Source organism: Pteropus alecto, unplaced genomic scaffold (genome assembly GCF_000325575.1).
Source record: "Pteropus alecto unplaced genomic scaffold, ASM32557v1 scaffold79, whole genome shotgun sequence".
In the NCBI taxonomy this organism is placed as follows: Eukaryota; Metazoa; Chordata; class Mammalia; order Chiroptera; family Pteropodidae; genus Pteropus; species Pteropus alecto.
In genome coordinates, this window is record NW_006494612.1 from 13,432,282 (window position 1) to 13,438,363 (window position 6,082).

Below are 6,082 nucleotides of genomic sequence, written 5' to 3' on the forward strand. Positions count from 1 at the left end.
TAAATTTTTTGTTTTGACAAAACCATTTTTTGTGTGTAGACTCACAGTAAGAGTCACTTGGACATAGATGTGGACATACAGAATGAGTTCAGATTTTACTTAGGTTAAGGGCAACGTTTGATCCCTAAATCTCTCTCAAGGATGACAGAATGGTAAATAAATGAGAAGCAAGTTTCATTTAAGTGACTATTTTGGAGTTTACAAGTAAACTGTAAGACACCAGAAATACATCTATTTATAAAAGGATTCTAGCACAAATTGGTAATATGATGGGAAATCTTCACTACTCCAAAAGAAATATGGTTGATCAACAGTCACATCAAGAACGTATTTTCTGGCTGGTTTTAGCAATGTGAGTAGAGTATTTCTAAACTTGCACAGAGGCCCCAATTAACTTTTTTCTCCTTTCTTATTGTATAGTAAATATAATAAATATTAGATAAAATGAAAATTTGGTACATAGAAAGGATTATTCTGATGCTAATGAAAGGCACTCCAAGAGACAATGCAATCTTATCCATTACAAAATCATTTTAGATCCTCCCAGTCTTAGTTAATCTTTTTATTATTCTACAGTTGCCTTTGGATTCCCCGAGGTATTGCAAACTGTCATCTCTGCTCAGTGCACTTTTACATCAGTCAGCTGATAACCTCACCTACTTTGAGACGTAGTCTTCAACTTTAGCTTCCCAATGACAATACTCTCCACCTCAAAACATTATTTTTCCTTTATGGTCTGCATTCACTATTGTTTTAAAGGAATAAATGTCCTTTTTTCAAAGTTAAGACTCCCCCAGCGCCCAGGTGTTATTTTCCTTACAAACAAGCCCACTTGAAGCCATTTTACATACTTTTCCTTTCCCAAAGTCTACCTTGCTTCTTTTTTCATTATTTTCCTTTGCCTGCATTAAATAAGGGGATACACTAAGTCTGTGTGTGTGTTGTGGGGTTTTTTGGCACACTGCCTACATTCTATCTCTTATTAATCTCATCTGTACCTGTGGTTTTCAAATATCAATTCTTTTGGTGCAATCCTAAATCTTATAACAATTTTAACCTGAACTCCACAGATCCTGTTTTACATTGCCAGTCAACTATCTTTACCTAGATATTTCAGTTCTTCGTACCGAAATATTCTAAATTGAAATCATTAAATCTCTTTCACAAATCAGTTCCTCTTCCAGACTTCCTTGTTAGTAACTTTTTCTTAATCAAAATTCCAAAATCGGCTTCCACACCTATCATCAAGTTCTGATCATTCTATCTTCCCTTCCTTTATTACTCCTAGTTTCCTAGTTCAGGTTTTTATAACTCACTCCTCTACACTGACAACAGAAGAAACGTCCAAACCTATAGAGAATTTTTATGAGTTTATTTAAGCCAAACTGATGACATGTGCTGGGGAGCAAGATCTCAAATGCTATAGAGAATAAGTTTTGCAGTTTGTTTTATGCATTTGAAATTAAGGAGTGTACTAAGGAAGATTACATGAAGATGGAAGAAAGGAAGGCAGGTATCGAATTACAAAATAGTTAAAATTATTTGCTCTCTTAAGGGTGGTTATAATTTGGAAGGAGGGGTCTAAAAGGGTGGTTAAAGAGACATTTCAAAGGTGTATTAACCTAGATGCACAGAAACAATGGATAGGGCTGGCTTAAGGCAAAGATAAACCTTTTACTAAAGTTATAGGCCTGGGGACATGACTATCCACCGTGAAATTCCCAGTTAGGAATTTTTTATTACAGCACCTCTTTCTTGTCCACAACAATTAAAATATTCTCCTTAATAATCTCCAATCTGCAGACCCCAAATATTTTTCAGTGTTTATGCTACTCATTGAAGCGAGAGTAATATGCCAGAGCGTGTGTGAGATAGTCATTTAGAGTCTTTAAATCTTAATCTACTCATCTCTTAAAATTCCAGAAATTGGTATTCTGAAACAAAGGTAAAAATCCAAAAATGTGGTTGGTTCTCAGATTAAGAAATATTTCCCATAATTTGGAAAAAAGTCTACTCTACACTGTGCCAATAATGTGCATTTTTCAAGGTGCAGAGCAACATGGATAAAACAAAATCTAGGGAGAGTCTGGCTCATGGTGGTGACCAAAGAAACAGTACAAATGAGAAGAGCAGTAAATGACTGTCCCTCATCCCTCTTGAGCAGTGTTGCCTGACTAACAAATCAAGCTGTCTGCATCCATTTCTTCTGCATAGACAGGCCTGGCAATCAGAGAAGATACAGCTTTGGGAAGTCAGTGTTTATATTAAAGAATTGGCATTGGCATTTCTGAAAGTATAATAAATATGCGTTTTTAAAAACCTACTCCATAACTTTTGCAAAACATTCCAGTGGAGGTAAATTCCTAAGATTAGATAAGTGCAATTTTTTATAAAAGCACATTATTGGTCAAAATATAACTCACTAGTACTGCTAGAGTATAAGGTATAATCAGAGTTACCACTCAGAGTTACCAGTAGCTGCTAGGTGTCAGTCAGAGAAAACCGTGTTGTAAATGTTCCAACAGAAGCCATTTGCAGTAACCTTAAACCCCTTGAGCATTCTTACTCATGGGATCACATTTTGATGCCATTATTCCAAACGAAGAGAAGACCACATTCAAATTCTTCATCTTTTATGAAGAATCATGGGAAAATGGTTTTAGAAATAGAACATCCTATACGTTAAGAGAACTAAATTTTTAATTTGTGGCTCATACTATGACTACTAATCTTTGGCTTGTAGATGGTTCAAGTGATATCCATGAGTAACTTGGTATAAAAACTTCTTTGGGTCTATTTCTAATTTGTCATACAGGCAATAGACTAAAAAGAAAGATAGCAGAATACTTAGACATAAAAATCCTTTAATAGACCTAACAAACATAATTAGAAACAAACACAATTTTTTTGCCTTAATACCCCTGTTATAAAATAGTCAATTATAATTTTTTTTAAGCAAGTAATTCTCAATTAGCACTTTAGAAACTGTTTTTAATAAAATGGATAATTTCAGTCATGATTGTACTTGAGTAATTTTACAAAAGGAAACCAAAATTATATAAATTAAATGAAGCTTAGACTTCCTGTTTAAAAAACAAAGAGGGAGGAAAATTTTCTTATAATAAAAAGAATAAATTATATTTTTATGAATGTGTTCTGAATCAAAACAATTTTTAGTTAGGTCAAAACAATAGACTTATTTGAAGGAAAACAATATAAACAAAAGACCAAAACAATATTTATGAGTTGTTGAGCTTGAAGACTTGAAAGTCAGATTATAATTCTTTTTCTTTTTTCTCCCTAACTTAAAAAAATACACCCTTGGAAATCGTATATATAGCCAATAAATGAGAAAGCAAAATTGTGTCTTAAAACTACAACATTTCAAAAGGTGTTTTATTAAGCATTTGAATTAAAGTATATTTAGAGAAAGGTATCTACCAGAAAATATTTGCCATTCTCCCTTTTTTCTGATATTCGTACTAGTGAGAAAAGGATAAGGAATAAGCGTGGATTAATTTGCTTTGTTTCCAAAGAATAATGGCCAGTTGGTTTTCCTGCTCAACCTCAGGAATATCACAGAAACCTGTTTATGGGGAATTGTCCTACCATTGCCATCTGATGTGGCATCCGGGAAGTCTTCAAAGAAGCTGCCCACTCTAAGAATGAGGCCACATGATTCAGGTTATTTATTAGACACCCTAACACAATGCTGAACAGCAGGAGCCATGGAAGTGGTGGAAAAGTGCATAAAAATGATATGCTCAGCTCTACTGTTAGAGAAGGTCTTAAGGCAGTTTGATAGTGGATTTTGGGACCCACTGAATACCAACTTACCATACAGTACTGCACAAAAAATATTCTGACACTTCACTACAAAAGATTTAGTTTTAAGTGCATTAGCATGAATGGGGCTGAGATACCATACATTTTCAGTTCCCTAAAGATCTGATAGAGGTCAGATATATCAAGATTTCACAGTCAAAGATATTATATATAATCGAGTTATAAATATAAATATAGCTTTTGCTAAACTGAAGTAAAAATTCAATGCAGTGGAAGGGTTGAATGTGGGCATACTACCACATTTGTCCAGTTTCGAAATGTTTCTCTCTCATCCTCACCATTTCCTTTGTTAATTGTCCTTACTTAAAATTAAGAGAAAAGGAATTAGATCATCAAATAACTTACACCCACCTTTAACTTCACACACCTGGGCCAATATGAAACGAATTTGCACTGGCTATATTCTTTTCCACCATTTTTATTTACTGTAATATATGTAATATACATATAACATATATATGTTACAAATATATTTTATTTTAGAAAGGGTTGTACTATTATAAAATATACAACTGTTCATTATCTCTGGACTTTAGGTGGAACAAGCACTAACAAAAAACAGTAATTGTTATCTGTAAAGAGTAATTTCAAGTAGTAGCATTCTCACCTCTAATGCTCTCATTTCCCTCGTCAGCAAATTTAAATTACAACTTCATCTCGACCTCGCTACTACTCTTTGCCTCTTCTCCCCCACCCGCACACTCTCACCAGCCTGCGGTCTACTCTGCCTCCCCGCCCTTCCTCCTCCTCTTTTTCTAGCCCCTCCTCCTCGTTGAGTCAGTGGCTTGAAACTTTTAAAAGCTCTGTGCTCCAAGTTAGAAAAAAGCTTTTACGAGGTATCAGCACTTTTCTTTCATTAGGGAGAAGGAGTGAGGAAAGCACCAAACAGCAGCAGACTTTTAAACTTTAAATACAAACAGGTCTGAGTGCCTGAACTTGCTTTTTCATTTTACTTCATCCTCTAAGGAGTTCAATCACTTGGCGTGCCTACTTCACTTCTTTTAAGAGAAAGAGTAAGTTGGAAAAACAATTACCTATTTGTTTCTTTTTCTATAAGTAAAACTTTTCTAAAGTTTTTTAATGTGTTAAATGTACCATTGATATGATACTGTAAACGGAATAATGAACTTGAAAGTGTTTCTACAGTTTTAAAGTTAAAATCGAACATTCACTTTATTTTTTGACTGTTAAAAAGTTTTTAATAATAGAACAGGTAAAATAAGATTCAGACCTTTCCGATTAGAATAACGCAGAAGTTTACTGGATATTTGGTTTTTCATTTTAGAGTATAATTTTACTTTTTTCGTAACCAGTAATAGTCTAGGTGCTTTGTAACTTGAGGGGGGGGGGGCGGTAGGGGCCTGAGTTGGAATTTGACTGACAATTCACAAAAATCAAAGTGCAAATTTGCTTAGCAGATGCTTGCCACAGAATTCTACACTTTGTGCTTTTTCATATGGAAATTTTGATTGATGTTCTCTTTCTGTAGCCTTGCAAAGCAAGCTTCTTAACAAAGTGCTTTGTTAAGACCTTGCGGTACTTCCACGTGGTCTCTTCCTAGAATTTTCTCCGGTAAACAAAAAGGTATATAGTCAGTGTTGTAATATTGAGGGTTTTAAAGCTACAGTAAAGAGCTACTTTGTTTTCGCAAGCACTGGAAAAGTTTTGAAACCTTCAGGAGAGCCACCTTTTAATCAACCTCGTTGGCAATTCAGGAGATGAAATCCCTTGAATGGGCGGGCGGTGGTTACTTACAAACATTAGAGGGAGAGAACAAACGTTCAGAAAAGAGTGTATGCCAGGTTGCATTTGCAAAATCGTCTCCTAAAACCGGGGCTCCTAGAAAGAATACGAAACAAAATTTCTTAAACAGCTGCCTCAGAGGGAGCTAACTTGTCCCTCCGACCCCTCCCGCCTTCTGCCTGTCTGACCAAACCTGTAACAGACTTCAGAGCTCTGAGCAACACTTTTGAGTTGGAGCTTCCAGGGTACTGCCCGCAGGCGAAGATTACGCAGATTTGTTATTAAAAAGGGTTCAGTTTCTTAAATGCTATTATTGGTAACACATTCTATTAGAGTGCTCGGTAAGGATTTCGTCTGTTCTAACTCTACAGACTAATTCGTTTAAATTCTTGGTGTGACACTGCAGTTTGAAAGTGTTTGCACCAGAGAACGCTGAAAAGCAAATAAAACTGAAAGCTTAGAGGAGGTCGGGGGCCGGCGCGGGCGCGGGGCG

General features: G+C 35.5%; 1 protein-coding gene across 1 annotated transcript in view; it reads left to right on the top strand.

Moving 5' to 3' along the window:
• The first annotated feature begins 4,664 nt into the window (after window positions 1-4,664).
• The window catches only part of GJA1 (gap junction protein alpha 1), an 11,306-nt gene continuing 9,888 nt past the window's right edge, over window positions 4,665-6,082 (top strand). Inside the window, exon 1 of the mRNA XM_006927004.3 lies at window positions 4,665-4,859. The gene's annotated coding sequence lies outside the window, so the exon portion shown is untranslated. The remainder of the gene's footprint in view (window positions 4,860-6,082) is intronic.